The 18,259-nt window shown below is 35.6% G+C and overlaps 1 protein-coding gene across 3 annotated transcripts in view; it reads left to right on the top strand.

The window, feature by feature from the left end:
* Positions 1–10,914, top strand: part of LOC109791779 (secreted RxLR effector protein 161) — a 50,804-nt gene extending 39,890 nt beyond the window's left edge. For 2 of the 3 annotated variants that reach the window (XM_083062515.1, XM_083062508.1), the window contains 10 exons: positions 59–254; positions 391–472; positions 1,072–1,121; positions 1,998–2,131; positions 2,596–2,662; positions 2,769–2,828; positions 2,914–3,073; positions 8,146–8,235; positions 9,013–9,066; positions 10,054–10,914. The gene's annotated coding sequence lies outside the window, so the exon portion shown is untranslated. The remainder of the gene's footprint in view (positions 1–58; positions 255–390; positions 473–1,071; positions 1,122–1,997; positions 2,132–2,595; positions 2,663–2,768; positions 2,829–2,913; positions 3,074–8,145; positions 8,236–9,012; positions 9,067–10,053) is intronic. The other variant, XM_083062509.1, reaches the window with a different exon arrangement.
* Positions 10,915–18,259: the final 7,345 nt, after the last annotated feature.

Here is an 18,259-nt window from a genome sequence, read left to right as displayed (position 1 = left end):
ATTTGGATTTGGATTTGAATTTGAGTTTGTTGACATTGGGATTTTGAATTTGGTGCAGGTTTTGACAGGTTGAAAATTCGCGGCGGCACTTGTGTCTCTATGGGATTCACGAGGATCAATCTGAGGAGCAGAAGCTATTGTTATTGGAGAAGCATTTAAATCGTTGTGCTGATGCAAGAAAATTTGGTGATTGGGAGATGGCGCTTAGGGAATCAGAAGCATCCATTGCTGTTGGAGCAGATTTTTTGCCTCAGGTACTTTTCGAATTTCTCGTTTTAACATTGTTTATGTTAGACATGTAATGTAGAATATAAAATTGTTCACGTGTCTTCATTTGGTAGCGCAAAATTTTAGGATTGTTGATGTGTGATTGATTTCTGTTTCCAAAAGCTGTTTGGAGTTTTCAAAATGCAACTAAACAAGGTTGCTAAGAAAGCTGGTGGAGGCTTGAAGAAGGCTATTGATTTCTACGGTATTACTTTTCCTGATTCCTTTGCTTTTATCATTTCCTACAATTATTATTCAATACTCAATTTCATTTTGCTATTGAATATTTTGTAGTGCTCCATGCTTGTTTATTTGCATATACTTTGTGTTATTTGAGTATTGAATTAACAGCAGGACGTATAGGTTTGAATTTGATTTGTATATTGTCATGGACTCTTAGTCGTGCCTTGTGCTAAATCAGACCTATTTTTATTTAACTCGCTTAGGATGTTTTTAACAGAAGTAACTGCATATACCATCAATTTAGTTTTTAAAGTATTACTCTCTTTCCTAATTAGTCCTTAGAGTAACCAAATTATATATACAGTCCCTAAAATATTAGAAAATATGCTACATATTCCTCAAAACATTTAAAACCTTCAGTTCCTCTCAACATGAGTGATTAGAAAAATATAATTGGGACTAATTTGATGAGTTTTCGGTACATTTTAAAGACCATTTAATATTTAAGAGAGGTGATACTTCAAGGACCAACTTGATTGTTTAGTCAAAGTAGTATCATTGGTTGGAACTATGTCGATCTCCATGTTTTTCTAAGAGTGGTCTTATTTTCTGGTGTCATAGAGGAAGTGAAGGCAAAGCATCCTAAGATTACATATGCAGACCTCTACCAGGTGATCATTTGTCTTAATTCAGTTGTTGTGAAAGTCTATTGAATCTGATAATTTTGTATTAAATTTGTTTGGTGAAAAGTGAAAACTGAAAATCGTTGAATGGGGTTAATAGACTTCTAAATTTGCCTGGGATGTGCATGATAATTGATTCAGGTTTCCGTTTTCTGCCACGTTCAATTAAAATTACTCTTTTTGTACACCATTTTTTATTGAGAGTCATGGATATGCTGCTAGGCTTTGGTTTTTCCGTAGTGTTAGGTGGGGTTAGTTTATGACTCTTTTTCTTTTTTGTTAATTGATCATGATTGAATTTTAGTATGAAGAGGACGAATGAATATTAAGAGTTGCAGACTTAACATGCCTAGTGATTTAGTGCCTTGTTACACTTGAAACTCGTCCTCTTATACCTGCTTTGGACTAGTGATGTAGTGCTTTGTTACACTTAAGACTCACCCTCTCATAGCCATAATGTTTGACAACTCTAATGCGGCCGTGATATGTGGTTCTAATTAACAACTGCATAGCCTCGGACTATGATGGATATCAAAGTCCTCATGCAAACAATCACATCTACACCCACAACCACAATTTAAAACTAAAGACCGCGGTTGCAAATAGATTGACAATTAAGTGTATGGAAGCAATGTGAGTGTATGGAAATGAATTTCTTGAGGTTCCTAACTATTAGTTTTAATATTTCTTTTATTTTACTATATTCCTCTCTTGTCTTAATAATATGATTTTATGCAGCTAGCTTTAAATGCTTTGCTTTCCTACTGAGTGATGATAGCACTAGTGATCTTAAATTTTTGTGGATATCACTTTGTAATAATTAATTGAATGGTCAAAGTCATGATTGTGCTTTGTGTCGTGTAGATGAAACGAAAGGATATAAGCATTGATAAAGTATACGATGCACGTGCACTAAGAGTAGTTGTGGGAAACAAGAATGGAACTTTACACGGTCCTGCAGTTTAGTGTTGCTATAGTCTTCTTGACATTGAACACAGGTAAAAAAAATGGTCAAATTCTAGACTTAATTCAATCCTATAACCTATACATAAGTCATTCAATGCAATCATTGTATGAAGATATAAATATAAGCTTAATAAACCTTTTCTGCATGAAATCATTCAATGCAATCCTATATTTTTAGATTTTTATTTTTATTTTTTTAATTCAAGGAAAGAAATCCTAAAAAGAAAAAATAAATAAAGCAGCACAGAAACAGAGGATGATAAGATATCCTCCTAGGGAGGAACCATGAAAAAACCCATCAACTAAATTAACCTCTTTTATATTTCCATCCTTTTCATTTTTAGTCATTTTTTGGACTGTTGTGAGCTGTCTTCATTATTTAAGAGTGGGAGGTTAGAGATGTATAGATCTTGGGGATCTTTTTCACTTCATTAACCCTGTTGGCCTTGAACAATGGCTCTTAACTGATACGTATATTTTATATTTGACTATACAGGCTTTGGACTCCAATAGATGGTGAATTTGACGACTACATCCTCAATCCAAAGCCTAGTGGCTATCAGGTTAGGCTTTTGGGTTCATATTTTTCTTGAAATAAAATTAAAATGATTTTGTTCTTCTAGTCTTAGGAATTGTGCTCATGATTGTATTAACTTGTAACAAATGCAGTCCTTGCACATAGCAGTCCAAGGTCCGGACACACCTTTAGAAGTACAGATAAGAACACAGGTGCTGAGTTATTTTACATATGTTTCGCAGGTTACTTGTGTATATTTTAGTTCTTGATGTTTTCATTTATCATTTTGGTTGCTAGAGGATCCACGAGTGTGCTAAACATGGACTTGCCGCACATTGGCTTTACAAGGAAACTGGAAATCCTTTTTTATCCATAGACAGCATGGATGAACCTGAAATAGAAGCATCTTCCTATTTCTCCCAGCACTGGCCATTTTTAAGGAAGCAAAACTTGCTAGGTAATCTGTTTGTTTGACATAAATGTAAAAAGCAAAATGTTTAACTTAAAATATAATATGCCTTTTAATTTTAAAGTATGTCGATTTTTAAACTGGTGTGATATTTAGCAATTGGTTGCTATATTAAGGATATTTATAACTACTTTCCAGGCATGTTACATGTATAGACGTATGGGATTTGTATTATTTAATACACGCAGCTTTCTATTTGTTTTATCTGATTATCTCCTTATATGTCAAAATATTTTTGGCACTAAAACTTACAAAGCAAGTATACATTCATATGATTCTTTTATGATATTGAAGATGTTTATGCTTATGAGATAAATAATCTACTGATATTGTCACAGCAGGCTCTCAAGTAAGTTTACCTTCAAGGGTCCTTTTAAAGATTGCCTAGTTTCATGGACTAATTGGCTTATGTATGTTATTTTGTGTCATGCTCTTGTAGAACCACGTACTTCCTTGAATCTTGCAACTTGTAACTTTGATTTGTTTTAATTGGGTTCCATTTTTCTCTCCCATTTTTCTAAATTAGTACTGTTAGTATTTTCTTGATGATGTTGCAATGATGATTGCTCAATGGCTTGAACAAGAGAGAAATGTTGTTGCTTTTTTTTTCCTGATATTCATATAATGGATTCATTGATCTTTTCTATAATGATTTGGCTGTAGATTCTTAATTTAGATGTTTCGAAAATTATTCATTGATTTCCAGTGTCATTCTCTTTAACAATTTAGCTAGATTAAAGGAACAAAAGCTATACTTAATGAATGGTGTGAAGAGGTATTACTATTTATTCCTGGTTATTAGCTTTTGATGCTTTTACTTGTTGTTCATTGACAGGGGAATTGAATCATAGTTTCTCATTCAGGACACTTTTGATAGTATTCTCGATGGCTCAGTACGTTTTGGTTAGTCTGGACCAGTTATGCAAAAAACTGATGTAAAATTTGTACATCATTTTACATCGGTTGTGGGAAGAACCGATGTAAATTGGTGTACAAATTTACATCGGTTATACAAAGAACCGATGTAAATTTGTACATCATTTTACATCGGTTCTTTCCACAACCGATGTAAAATGATGTACAAATTTACATCGGTTTTTAAACCGATGTAAAATAGATTGCATTTACTACGTCACTTCATTCTACATCGGTTTTAGAACCGATGTAAATAATGTTAAAGAACCGATGTAAATAACGTGTCTTGTAAGTGGCGCCAATCCAAGAGAAGCCAATTGGCGCCAAGTTTGAATTTCAAAATTGAATTTGAAATTCAAACCTTGGCCAACCATGTGACTAATCCGGATGACACTCCCATCTTAATGTAATTTGGAAGCAATTTGGATTTGAATTTAGAGTTCACATGGCCGGTCCTCACCATGCCAATCCATGTGACTCAAATTCAAATCAAATGACTTTTAAATGACATATAAATGGAACCTAATGCACCTATTAATGACTCCTTTGTAAAATCCTATTCTAATGACCTAAATACAATGGTCAATCAAATACAATGGAAAGGAAAAATTACAAGAATGAAAATGAGCCTAATATTGGGTATCAAAAGCCCAAAGGCCCACGAAGCCCAAATCTAGGCCCAATAAGCCTAAAGCCCAAAATCCTAATCTAGGGTCCATAATACAAGACCAAAACAATGCAAATTCCTATACTACTAATATGCAATAAAGTGGTGGTCAATCAAGTAAAGCCCAAGTGAAAAGCACCCTAGGCCCACCAAGCCCACTAGGCCCACTAAGCTATGAAGCAGTCAAATCTTCAAGTAGTCTTCTAGCCATTGCTCTAGTGGTTGGACCCTTGGTCCATGCTCTTCCATCACCTTTGCTAGTATTTAGACATGCAAGAAATTACCTTTTTGTGCCATTGTAGCTGTACCAATTGTTTGCTGGAGAATTCTCTGTAGTGCTTCCATTTGCTCCTTGCTAAATGGAGATGGGTTAGAATTTACCTCAGTTGTGTTGCCTCTACTATCCAGGTTTTTGGTTTGTTTTGCCTCTGAAGGTCTGCCATGAATGATCCAGCATGTGTCCTTAGTGTGACCTAGTTTCTTGCAATGACCACACCAGTGCCGATTTTTCTTTGGAGATGTACGCGGTTGGTTCCCCTTTGCTGCCATTGTTGAGCCTTCAATGGATGGGGCTGCACTTGACTTTCCAAGCATCACTTTCCTCCTGCTTTCCTCTCTTCTCACTTCTGAAAATACTTCTCAGATTGTTTTAAGAGGGTTTGGTTCCAAGGATTCTCCCTCGGACTTCATCAAGTTCTGTGTTCAGCCCCTATAGAAACTTGTAGATCCTATCTTTCTCCACCAATTCTTTATACTTCTTATCCTCGGTACAACTCCATTGAACATCTTCATATATGTCCAGTTGCTGCCAGTGTCGACTGAGTGTATTAAAATACTCGTTGACTGAGAAATCACCTTGTCGCAAGTCATGGAGTATGCTCTTGATCTCAAATACTGCAAATGTGTTGTCCACATTTAAGTAGGTTTCCTTCACTGCATCCCACATCTCCTTAGCAGTATCATATTACATGAAATTTTCCCCAATTTCATTAGTCATGGTGTTGAGCAACCATGACATGACTAAACTGTTTTCCAATTGGCATTTGTTTAGATTGGGGTCACCCTTTTCTGGACTCTTGGAGTCTCCTGTGATGTAACCTTCCTTCCCTTTTTCCTTGAAGAAAGATCATAACTGATTGCACCCATTGAGGGTAGTTCTGGCCACAATTTGTGACCAATGATAGGAAAAGCAGGCCCTTCGACCACATTGGTGGCCAAACCTTCTGCCTTGTTCTCTCCCATGGTTGGGGGCGCTAGGTTAGGGATGATTCAGATTGAGCTTTGATACCATGTGGAAAAATATGATGTATATTTTTCGGATTTGGGAAAAATACAAAGGTGGTATAAATAGAATATAAGTGAATAAACCTGCACACTAATCTATCTCTGAAAATCAGGGAAATAATTCTTCCTATAAATGTTGTATCTAAATAATTAAAGAAGAGGAAATAAAATTGATATTATTAACATTAAATCCTATTATGGATTGTACAAATCAGAATTGCATGATTCTAATTGATATGTGTTGAGCTCCAACAGATTCTGATTGATTGTGTTGATCTCCAACACTAAGTATTATAGGTAAGGACTAAGGAGTGAAGTTATACTCCAATACCCCCCGCAAGATCAAGTAGGGTGAGGCGCATTGAGTGAATCAACTTTGGAATGCATGGCATAAAATCAAGTTGTAGAGAGGGATTCAGCGAGAATATCAGCATTACGCCATCTGTAGAACTGCGAGAAATGAGATTTCAAGTCATGTTGAGAAATATTATCTTGTGGCTGTAATGTAGGAGAGTTAGAATTTGAGGATGCCTTAGTGACATTAATGGAGGCAACAACTTTCTTAAATTTATTGAGACTAGATTCATGTGCAAGAAGAAGAGTTTTAATTTCATTAATTGAGAGATCATCAAATTGACCGGTAATTAAGGAAATTATAGACTAATATTCCTCAAGTCATGTTAGTGTATCCACAAGTGTTTGAATTTGAAGAAGATAATCTGGAAATAATTCTAATTCCTTATTTGTACGACTAAAATTAGGAAGTCTAATTATATTGTATACAAATGCAATGAATGGCTTGATTCCTATTCCTAATATAAAAAATATATAATTAGGAAACATTAATAATAACCGATTCCCTTATTTACAGTATGTCTAACTTTTTCTCTAAACAACCTCAAAAGAGATGGTCTCTGACCTCGTGTGCAGTATAATGAATCCACCTTTTGTGTTTCCGTCATGGTTTATCCCATGACCGGTGAAACTTGTGTTGAGATGAGTTCACCATGTTTTGCCGATTTTGGCTTGTATTTGGTCTATATATGCTCCTACTTCTGAGTGGGCTTCTATCCTGTATGGTCTTGAATCCTAAATTGGCTTTGGAGTTCTGGCATTGTTTTGGATGGATTTATCTGTAACAAGCCAGAAGCATGATTGCTTTAGTTTGTGGGAGCGTGTTAGAATATGAAATATTATCTTTTTTTTGTTACAATATATCAGTCTTACCATACTTATATTATTTAGCTACTATTAGGCACAAATTTGCTACTAATTATTAGGCTGTAATTAAATGCCAATTACCTCCGTGATTACTTCACTCCTTGATTGTAATCAAGATATAAACAAAAAATTAAGTGTGCAGTGCACCTGATTTTCTGTTTCAACATATATATATATATATATATATATATTTATTTATTTATTTATTTATTTATTGAGATTAAAGAAAGAAAGAGTGAGAGAGACAGAGACAGAGACAGATTAACAGAGAAAAGGAATTGTATTATTTCAGTCAATTGAATCTGCAATACAATATTCCTATTTATATATGTTCCAATAACTTCTAAAGAAGCTATAGAAACAATGACCTGTTGAACAGGTAACCAAAACTAAAACAGAAAATAACAAAGAATAACCGTATACAATATTATATCTAATACAATATTAAGGAGTAAAGTTATATACTCCAATAATATTCATGTTTGTATATGCATTGTTAGTTCTTCTCTGATCGTGTCAGTGTTTCACTATGATAGAATGAGACGGGAAATTTTCTGAATGTGCCTGAGTGAATTTTCTACTCAACAGATTGATCTATTTATAATAAGAAAGGTTACATAGACAAAAAATGACTACAACTAATTTCAAGAGAACAATTATAATATCAGAACTTTGTAAGATACATTCAGCTTAGCTAAAGATTAACTAAGCTACTTGAAGGGTAATAAACATTAAATGCTCGTTTCCAACAGTCACAAATGAATTGAATCAACCGTTATAGTGTGATTGGTGTGTATGCATTCGAGCATGTTTGTTTCAAAATAATGCTTTTCCTGTGCAAGTCAATGGGTGCATTTTAATAGATAGTTCTTAGTTTAGATTTTTCCTGTCATCGTACATTAATGCTGCATAAGCTGTGAAATGTTTTTCAACGTAATAATTTTTTCAATTTTGTTAAAATGCTCATCTGTAGGAAATGAAACAAAGACGAGCTCAAGAGGCAAAGAGTTATGGTCCTGCTCAATCTGCTGTGGATGCCACTAACCAAATGTTGAGAACCAAGGTGTTTCTATTAAAAAAAAATACCTATGCATGTTTTGATATTCTGTTTGTTAAACTCATTATAATGGCTTTCCTTTTGTTCCAACACATTCATATTTTTTTAATGTAGTTGTCTTTTTTCCCCTTGTGTAGTTATTATTTTTCATTTCGAAAAGGTGAAACAAAAAGGAAGGAATAGGAAAGAAGGAACTTCCAAAAGTACTGATAGTTATGTAGTTGTTGACATTTGTCTTCTACAAAGAAATAATCCCAGGCCTAACATAGTAACCCATCTTTAGGAAGTTGAATGAAAGTAGTAACTAATAAGACCATGAATTAACTTAAAGCTGCCTAGTTCGGTTTGATGGTTGAGACTTGAGACTTGTGCCTTTAAAACTCTTAATAAATTGAAAAGAAATTGGTAAAGCACTGAAGCAAACAGCACCTTTTCTATTATAAATTGAATTTGTTGTAGACTTGTAGTAGTTTCTAAAACATCAAAATTTGGATTTGGAGAGTTATTATAGGACTGATGGCCTACAAGGCTTTCAGGCTGGGTTAGGGCAGTGCAGTTTTCAAGAGATTAAGATCATTGTTTATATGCCTAGATTGGGTGCATAGTGATGGCTTCATATACTATAATTATGTTGTTACCGTGAAATGTTATTATATTGGGAATCAAACATTTTTGGGAGAATTTTTCTATAAAATGATTTATGTTAATTTTGTAGCCTGGGTTTTTCTGAAAATGATTTTATGTATTACTAACATGATTTTCTTTTCCATGATTCATTTGCAGAGGCTCAGCTCCAAAGTCAATTATGATTGCTTGTTAAAATTATTTGACGAACCTGTATGTATTCTCTCCGCAAACACGTTAAATTAAATATTCATGTTTACTTGTGTGTCTCCATCTTCGATATCATTTGCATTTTTTTTGTTTTTAAAATTGTCTCTAGATAGATAAAGCATAGATCTGAGTCTTCATTTGTATGTTTTTTGTTTTTAAAATTGTCTCTAGATAGATAAAGCATAGATCTATGAGTCTTCATTTGTATGTTTTTTGTTTTTAAAATTGTCTCTAGATAGATAAAAAGCATAGATCTATGAGTCTTCAGATTGCTATTGCTGTTTCATTACTTGTATTTTGATATTTTCAATATCAATCTCTTAATGAAAAAATCTGGAAGCTTCTATGCGTCGTTGCATGGGCATATTTGCTTGCATTAGATTTATTTATTTTATTTAATAAATCAAGGATATTTCTTTTTCTTTTATTTTTTCATGGGCTGAAGCTTGTTTAATTAGAGAACAATCCCTGTTGGTTAATGGTTAAGATAGCATTTCTGATTTACCTTTAAGATGATATGCTTTATTCATATGCTCTGGATATCTCAATCTTTATTTACTCGATAGTAGAGATGTCAAACGGGTCGAGCTGGCCTAGTCCAGTCTAATTGTTAGTTGTAGCTACTTCATTGTTGTGTTTAGAAGACTAATTTACTATATGTGCATTACCTTAATTATAATTGTGTTTTGCTAGGTAGTCTTTTTAACATTAAACTATAGGACAAATCAGAGTGATACGTCCTGTGATTTCTTGAAGTTTCTCACAATAATGCCTGCAATAACTCAATTATTTGAAACACATTATACCTTGTATCATTGCTATCCAACAAAACATTGTGTATTCCTGTAAGGAGCTACTCTAGGTGTTAAAAAGGAAATTGCTGTGTGAAATTTCACGAAACCATAAGGGGTGTTAGTGCAATTTGCCTAAACTATATTTTTATATTTTTACATAAAGCCAAATGTGAAATAATCACTTTTTGTTATATAGGAAGCACCAGAGAATCAGAAGAATCCCAAGAAAGTAAGGTTTGAGCTACCCACCGATGATAATGATAATTTTGAGTCAAAGTTAGAGGACAAAATAAAATATGATGAACCGGGATCAGCTGACGATTTTGAGGATGGTGATATGAACGGAGAATATGAAAATAATTTGTATCAAGAAAATCTATACGAGACTTATGAATATGATGATGATGGTTATGGTTATGATGATTACTGAAATGTTGCTTGAAGCTCTTTCACTTTACTTTTCTGTCACCTTCTGGAATCCATATTGAACATGACTGACACCAGTGTTACAGGCTAGCATTACTGATGAGTTTTAGCTCCTGGGTCAATTCTGAGTGAACTACACCACTGCTTTACTTCCTTTCCTTACATCAATCAACCCTCATCCGCATGTGACCTGAGAGCTTAGGAGTTATTGTTGCTTCTCATCATGTATTATTTATTTATTTTTTTTTTTTATAGAAGATATTTGATTCATTTCATTTTTATTTTTTTTTCTTACCCGCCGCATTGAGCTGTGAGAGCTTAGGAGTTATGCTGGCTTCTCATCATGTATTCTTTTTCTTATAGAAGATATTTAATTCATTTTCATTTTTATTTTCTTCTCTTACAAGTAATTATTGAGAAAATTCTCCAATTAAGGCTTTAAAAATTATTATTGTCTAGTGAAACTTTGGTGTCGAATTTCATCTATAGTTTCCTAATAGATTTTGGTTTCCCTTGTTTTTCCCCCATTTGTAAGATTTGGTCTTGTTTGTAGTGTTAAGGTTTAACTGCATGCAATTGCAGTCTTTGTCATTACTTGTGATTATGGTGGATGCATGAGGTTGAGGGAATATATCGTAATGTGTATATTTTGGCACTTGAGAGCACGTAATGAGGGAATTGTAATGTATATATTTTTACATTTGAGAACATGTTACGAGGTAATTGATTTAATGCATACATAGATTGTCACTTTTGAGAACATTGTATAATTTTCACTTCATTCATAAGCGGATTAATTTATTCAGTTATCAGTGATATTAAACTCGTCTTGCTCACCCGATTTGATGTATTACGAGACGGGTTCAATCAGTATAACTAAATATTATTTGATTTGTTCATCAAGCTACATATTCTATTATGAAACTTTGCATTAATTATAGGTGGTGACAATTTAATGTCCTCTCTTTCAATTATTATATACACTTAGTGTATGAGTATTAAATTTTAATTATATTACAAAACCATTTTATTGATAATACTGGTTGGTATAATTTCAATTAGTGTCTTTTCATGGACAAAATAAAGCCGAATAAATTCTTGATTTTGAAAATGGCACTCTTTTTAAATTTCCTTTTTGTTACTAATATTGGAGATTAAAGTGATACATGTATTAACTTTTAAGGACGGTTAAACTATTTATAAGGTTTTGTTGTCATTTTGTGTCTTTATATGAAAAGAAATATGTAAGTTTCAGTCTATTAACATTGTTGGTGAAATGTGATGCATTGTTCTGAATCATTTATTATAGATGACTCGATATGTTTCATTATCTATGTGAACTGATTTGACTCGAGCAAGTTTAATGAAATTCGCTTACCCGGTGCACTGACTTGGCTGTCATGCCTGTTGTAGGAGTAAAATCCAGGTCCTTATTTTGAAAGCTTATGAGCCACTACATCATGTAATTTTCATATATATATTAGACATAGAGTTAATATGAAATTATATATTTAAAACTATACATGCTTATACTGTTCAATTAGTCATTCAGATTTAACTAGTAATTCATTGATTCAGTATTTTGACCAAGTCAATTATCTAGTTCTGATCATACTAGTCAAAAGTGTTATATATTTTCTTTTTTTTAGTACATAACTACTATAAAGTTTTTCTGGTAGTGAAAAATGGTACAATTTTTTTTTACATGTCTTCATTTTCGGGTAAGTTTGCAGCTTGATTTTATTTTATTTTTTATTTTTTGTCGCGGTTAGATACTGTCAATGTTTTTTAGCATTGTAAACTACACTCTGCCTAGAGATTAAAATGTAATTTTTATGTATGCCTAGAGATTAAAACTTGTAGTTTTTTTGTTATGGTGTATAGGAATAAACTTAAAATGAAAATAATTATAAAAGGTGAATAGTTTAACCTTTAAAGATAGAAGTGGAGGTATAGCTGTCCAAAGTAATGTAATTTTTTAGTGGTTACATTTATCATGTCTCTACCAGCAACTATTATTTCTTTTGACCAATAGGGTTGGTTTATTAGAAGAGGTTAGTTCCTCACGTGACAAATAGAGGTTTAAATTTTCGTTCAAACTTCAAAGTGTTCACATTTACCATGCCGGACACGTGTAAGAGATTAAAAAATATATAATATTTCTTTTTTCTTGTATTGGATGATTGGGAGTGGCGGTGTGCCAATAGTGGTTCAGCACTCCATTACCTTAAAGAAAGTGGACATTAATCACTTTTTCAACACACTCTTTTATTATAAGAAAAAAAAAATAACTAATTTCAAACATATAAAAGATACCAATTATTTATATAAATTTACTAAGAATATAATATTTTTCTAAATTCTTTTATTATAAATATTAAGAAAATGTAGCGTAGTCAAAAGATCATACATTAAAAGAATAATATTTTAAGAAAAATATCATTAAATAAGATAAACATAGTTAAAATATATAAATAAAAATTATGTATTATCTTTTTGCTAATAATAAAAGATAGAGAAGTACTCTCTCTCTCTCTTTTTTTTTTTTTCATTATAAGACATGTTTAAATTTACATTCAAGATTCACATCCAAATAAAAATCACATGAATTGATTAAAAAACTTACTCTTTATTACGTGGGTTGGATGTGGAGAGTGTCCACATCATGGATTTGGTTCCAAAGTAATTCCAAATAGCATGGATTTGGCATGCATGGTATTTGGAGTTCCTATCCCAAGTGTGGGTCTGTCAACGCACTAAAATCAACCAAAACTTTTGATTTGGATCCAATTGTCTAGTGCCAAAGGATTTGCTTTCCTACTTACTGGAAAACTTTATAATTTAATATCATGTTGCTAATTATTATCCAAATATAACAATCAAATTACTAGCTAAAATCTAACTCTTTTCTAGTAATCAGTCCGCATGATAATATAGAAAAAGGTTTATATATATTGGCAGTTAATTAAATTTAATTGGGGACTTGGACAATAAAATCTAGTGTGTTGTATATTTTTTTTAGTTTTATTTTTGTTGTGTAAAAAAATAAAAATATATGCCTTATTTTGTTTGTCGCTGCGTACTTTCTGGTATGATTTTTAGCGGAATGGCAGTGTATATATATATATATATTTGCGAGAAAAGTTATAACAATACTTGTATAACTTTTATTAACTATTACATTGTTCAATAAATTTATATTGAATGTGAATTTTGTGAATTTAATTATTAGATTGAAAGTTCATATCATTTTATATATTTATACCAAATTTTATTAAAATTGAACAATAATTTGAAGGTAATCAAAATATTCATCTTTTAGTATATTTTGAAATGTATATATTCTTACCGGAAATCTACTGTAGACCTGATCCGCCAGGTAAGATCGGCGAGTCTCCTTTACTAGTACATTGGTGCTCCAAGATGGGGGTGGTACCTGTAAAAGAGACTCTGATGTTAAAGTTAGTGTTTGTGAGAGTATGAATCTCGTATAAGTAATGCACGTACCTTAGTGTGAATTAAGGTTGCTTTGGACCTTGGGCCTGAGATAAGATATGATAAGATCTTGAGATAAGATATGATAAGATCTTGAGATAATATATGATAAGATTAGATAAGGGATCTCGTCTGGAGCGAGATCCCTTGAGATCTACTTAAATTCCGAGCTGACGTCCCGTAGCGCGTGCTCGAGGTCATCTTGCGTTGTGATGCCGAGCTCGGAGCTCGGCTTCACAGTATGGACAGTCCACTAGCCCCCCGAGCTCCGAAGAACATAGGTCGAGGAGTTAAGACCGAGCTCGCTGGAGGGGAGTGACCTTTCGCGCATGCTTGCCTGTTAAGATGCCTTGTGTTGCAACTGTCACCTCGTTCTCGAGAACGTGCAGGCGGCATGGTAACAAGATTGTATTTTTATCTATTTGATGACGTGTCCTCTTTGGGTCGATGTGGTATTCCGATGTCCATGTTTCATGGCCGAGCTGAGGAACTCGGCAATGATGAGTTTACTGCTTGGTCAGGCTAGTAAACCTTTGATTGAGTCAATGGATTGGTGAGGGGCAAGTCGACAACTTGGCTGGCCAGTACACTTGCCCTCCAAGCACCGAGTGATGTAAGAGCGAAGGGGCTTTTGAGGAGCTCCTAAATTTGTTGTTTGCAGGTTTGAGCTCGACCTTGGTTAAGAAAATATGATCTCAAGGTTCGGACTCGACCTTGGCATATCAAGGTTCGTACTCGAATTTAGTTATGAAAATATGATCTAAAGGTTTGGTCTCGACCTTGGCATAACAAGGTTCGCACTCGACCTTGATTAAGAAAATGTGATCTCATGGTTCGGACTCGACCTTGGCATATCAAGGTTCTAACTCGACCTTGGTTAAGAAAATGTGATCTCAAGGTTCGAACTCGACCTTGGCATAACAAGGTTCGAACTCGACCATGGCATATCAAGGTTCGAACTCGACCTTGGTTAAGAAAATGTAATCTCAAGGTTCGGACTCGGCATTGGCATAACAAGGTTTGAATTAGACCTTGATTAAGAAAATATGATCTCAAGGTTCGGACTCGACCTTGGCATATCAAGGTTCGAACTCGACCTTGGTTAAGAAAATGTGATCTTAAGGTTTGGACTCGACCTTGACATATCTAGGATCGAACTCGACCTTGGCATATCAACGTTCGAACTCGACCTTGGCATATCAACGTTCGAACTCGACCTTGGCATATCAAGGTTCGTACTCGACCTTGGTTAAGAAAATGTAATCTCAAGGCTCGGACTCGACCTCGGCAAAACAAGGTTCATACTCGACCTTGGTTAAGAAAATGTGATCTCGAGGTTTGGACTCGACCTCGGCATAATAAGGTTCGAATTCGACCTTGGTTAAGAAAATGTAATCTCAAGGTTCGGACTCGACCTTAGCATAACAAGGTTCGAACTCGACCTTGGTTAAGAAAATGTGATCTTGAGGTTCGGACTCGACCTTGTCGCCACCCGCCGAAACGGACGTTGGCATTCGCGATGATGGTCGGACTCTTTTTAAGTTTTGAAAAATGATGGATTATTAGAACGACTTATTCTCAAACTGAGACCTCATCGGACTAATAGTTTTATTAAATGATTCACCAATCCATGTTAATCCCAAGCGGGACCCTCCATGGTTTAGTGGTTTTCGCAAAAAGAAGGGGTTCTTGGAGTCGCCACCAATGTTTTACTCAAAACATTGGAAAAAGAGATAAGGCACTTGATTTTCGCAAATCAACCTTGGCCATTACAACCAGAGTTGGGTAAGGGAGTCGGTTACGTGCGAGAAAGGTGTTAGCACCCCACAACACCCCTTTCGGGTTCCCTATGACGGATTATTTCATAAATAACAGCGTAAAATTACTAAATTACCCCTATTTATTAAAACGATTATAAGTAAATTAGCTACATGATGAAAAACTTAAACGTGCAATGCAACACTAAAAAAAAAGCGATAAAGGAAAGCGGTAAAAGAAAGGATTTGAAAGAAACCTTTGAAGCGTGCTTTTATATATTCAAACAGACGTTAGGAGGCTTTTTGGCGCTCCTTCCCACTACACGCTTGCTCGCTCCTTTCCCTAAAGATTAATTTTTACTATGGAAATCAAAAAGATTTCCCTTCGACTTGTTCGAGTCCTCAAGCTAAATGCTCAGAACTCAAGAACTTCGTCGGATCGGCTCTCGGAGAGACTTCTAGGGCAGAGCACTGCTCAAAAACCCAAGAATACTCAGCACGAGGGTCTAGAAGTCTGGAAAAAAGTGTGGAATGACGTGCAAATGACGTCCTATTTATAGGATTGAGGCGCAATACGGCTTGGGAGGTCAATACGGCCCGTATTGAAGTTTTGAACTACAATACGGCCGTATTGAATTCAATACGGCCGTATTGAAGTTCAAAAACTTCAATACGGCCGTATTGGTTTCAGTGTGGCCGTATTGTAGTTCAAAAAGCTCAATACGGCCGTACTGAACCTCTGGGAGGGCGTATTGAGCTCCAATCCTCACACACCCTTATTCTAAGCTACTCTAAGACTCCTAGACCTACAAAGAGTCACCCTAGGGTCTTCCAGGAGTCCTTCTGGCTGACTTTCCTTCGGTCTTTGAGAGTCCTTGAGCTTTATTTCTGACCCGAACAATTTTAGGGGTCTACAGCTGCCCCCCCTTTACTTAGTCGAACGGATTCTTTGGTGTACCGGTTGACAAGTAAAGGAGTTGACCCAATTGTCCGGGGAGCAAGCCACCCTTCCGACTTGTAGTGTCTTCAGGTGGGAAAACTGTTGAGTAGCCTCTCCAGGTTGAGTATTAGTCGTCGCCTCTCCAGGCTCGTTGCATACCTCCGCGTTTCTGACAACCTCGGTAGCGTGAGTTTGCCCTCTCCAGGGTCTGCATGCCTCCATGTTTATGACGATGTTGGCAGCTGCATACCTCCGTGTTTCTGACGACGGGGTAGCTGAGTATTAGTCGTCGCCTCTCCAGGCTCGTGCATACCTCGGTGTTTCTGACAACCTCGGTAGTTGCATACCTCCGTGTTTCTGACGACGGGGTAGCTGAGTATTAGTCGTCGCCTCTCCAGGCTCGTTGCATACCTCAGTGTTTCTGATCACTTTGGCAGCTTGAGTTTTCCCTCTCCAGGGTCTGCAGTTTGCCCTCCCCAGGGTTGCATACCTCCGTGCTTCTGGTCACTTTGGTAGCGTGAGTTTGCCCTCTCCAGGGTTTTGTGATGATTTTGTCTCCACAGTCCACGATGCTGCTTCGACGGTTGTTTTTGATTTTGATGCCGCTGAGGGCTGGATAACACAGGGATCCGTCTAGGGGATGTGCAGTTACTCGTAGGTTCTTGTGTCCCAACTTTCCATTGCGTAGTTGGTGCCCACTGGGGAAATTCTGATTCCTTTGGGGGTGCAGACACAAAGATGCTCTTTCTGAGGTGAGCGGTGCCTTATGATTGGCTGACGTCCTTTCGACGTTGGTGGAGTATCCCGGTTATCCTTATTCGGGTGACTTTTTGATTTTTGATTTTGTTGCCTCTGCGTAGGCTGTAATCCGCTGGGGGATTCTGTCGTATTGATCTTGATTGGCCTCTTCTGTTAGGCGGATTATCTTGACGTTTGGTGTTTAGCTGAATACCGAATTTCGTTTGGGGAATGGGCATTAATCTTTTGGATTTTCTCTTTTTGAAGGAGTGCCTCTGAGTAGGCGAATGGTGATTGAGGATCTTATGTATCCCTGTCGCCACTCGCCGAAACGGACCTTGGCATTCGCGACGATGGTCATGACTCGTTTTAATTTTTAAAAAGTGGTGGATTGTTAGAACGACTTATTCTCAAACTGAGACCTTGTCGAACTAACAATTTTATTAAATGATTCACCAATCCATGTTAATCCCAAGCGGGACCCTCCATGGATTAGTGGTTTTCGCAAAAGGAGGGTTCTTGGAGTCGCCACCAATGTTTTACTCAAAACATTGGAAAAAGATTTAAGGCAATTGATTTTTATAAATCAACCTTGGCCATTACAACCAGAGTTGGGTAAGGGAGTCGGTTACGCGTGAGGAAGGTGTTAGCACCCCACAGCGCCCCTTTCGGGTTCCCTATGACGGATTTTTTCTTAAATAACAGCGTAAAATTACTAAATTACCCCTATTTATTATAAGCGATTATAACTTAAATATCTACATGATGACAATTTTAAATATGCAGCAATCAGAAAGCAGTAAAAGAAGGGATTTTAGAAAAGAAACCTTTGAAGCGTGCTTTTATATATATCAATAAAGTCTAGGAGGCTTTTTGGCGCTCCCTCCCTCTACAAGCTCGCTCGCTCCTTCCTAAAAAATAATTTTTACTATGGAAATCCAAAAGATTTCCCTTCGACTAGGTTCGAGACTCAAGCAAATGGCTCGTGACTTAAGAACTTCATCGGATCGACTCTCAGAGCGATTTCTAGGGCAGAACACTGCTCA

Source organism: Cajanus cajan, chromosome 1 (genome assembly GCF_000230855.2).
Source record: "Cajanus cajan strain Asha chromosome 1, NIPB_CcT2T_4, whole genome shotgun sequence".
NCBI classification, from domain to species: Eukaryota; Viridiplantae; Streptophyta; class Magnoliopsida; order Fabales; family Fabaceae; genus Cajanus; species Cajanus cajan.
The sequence above is the reverse complement of the archived record's forward strand: the minus strand, read 5'-3'. Positions and strand labels throughout refer to the sequence as shown.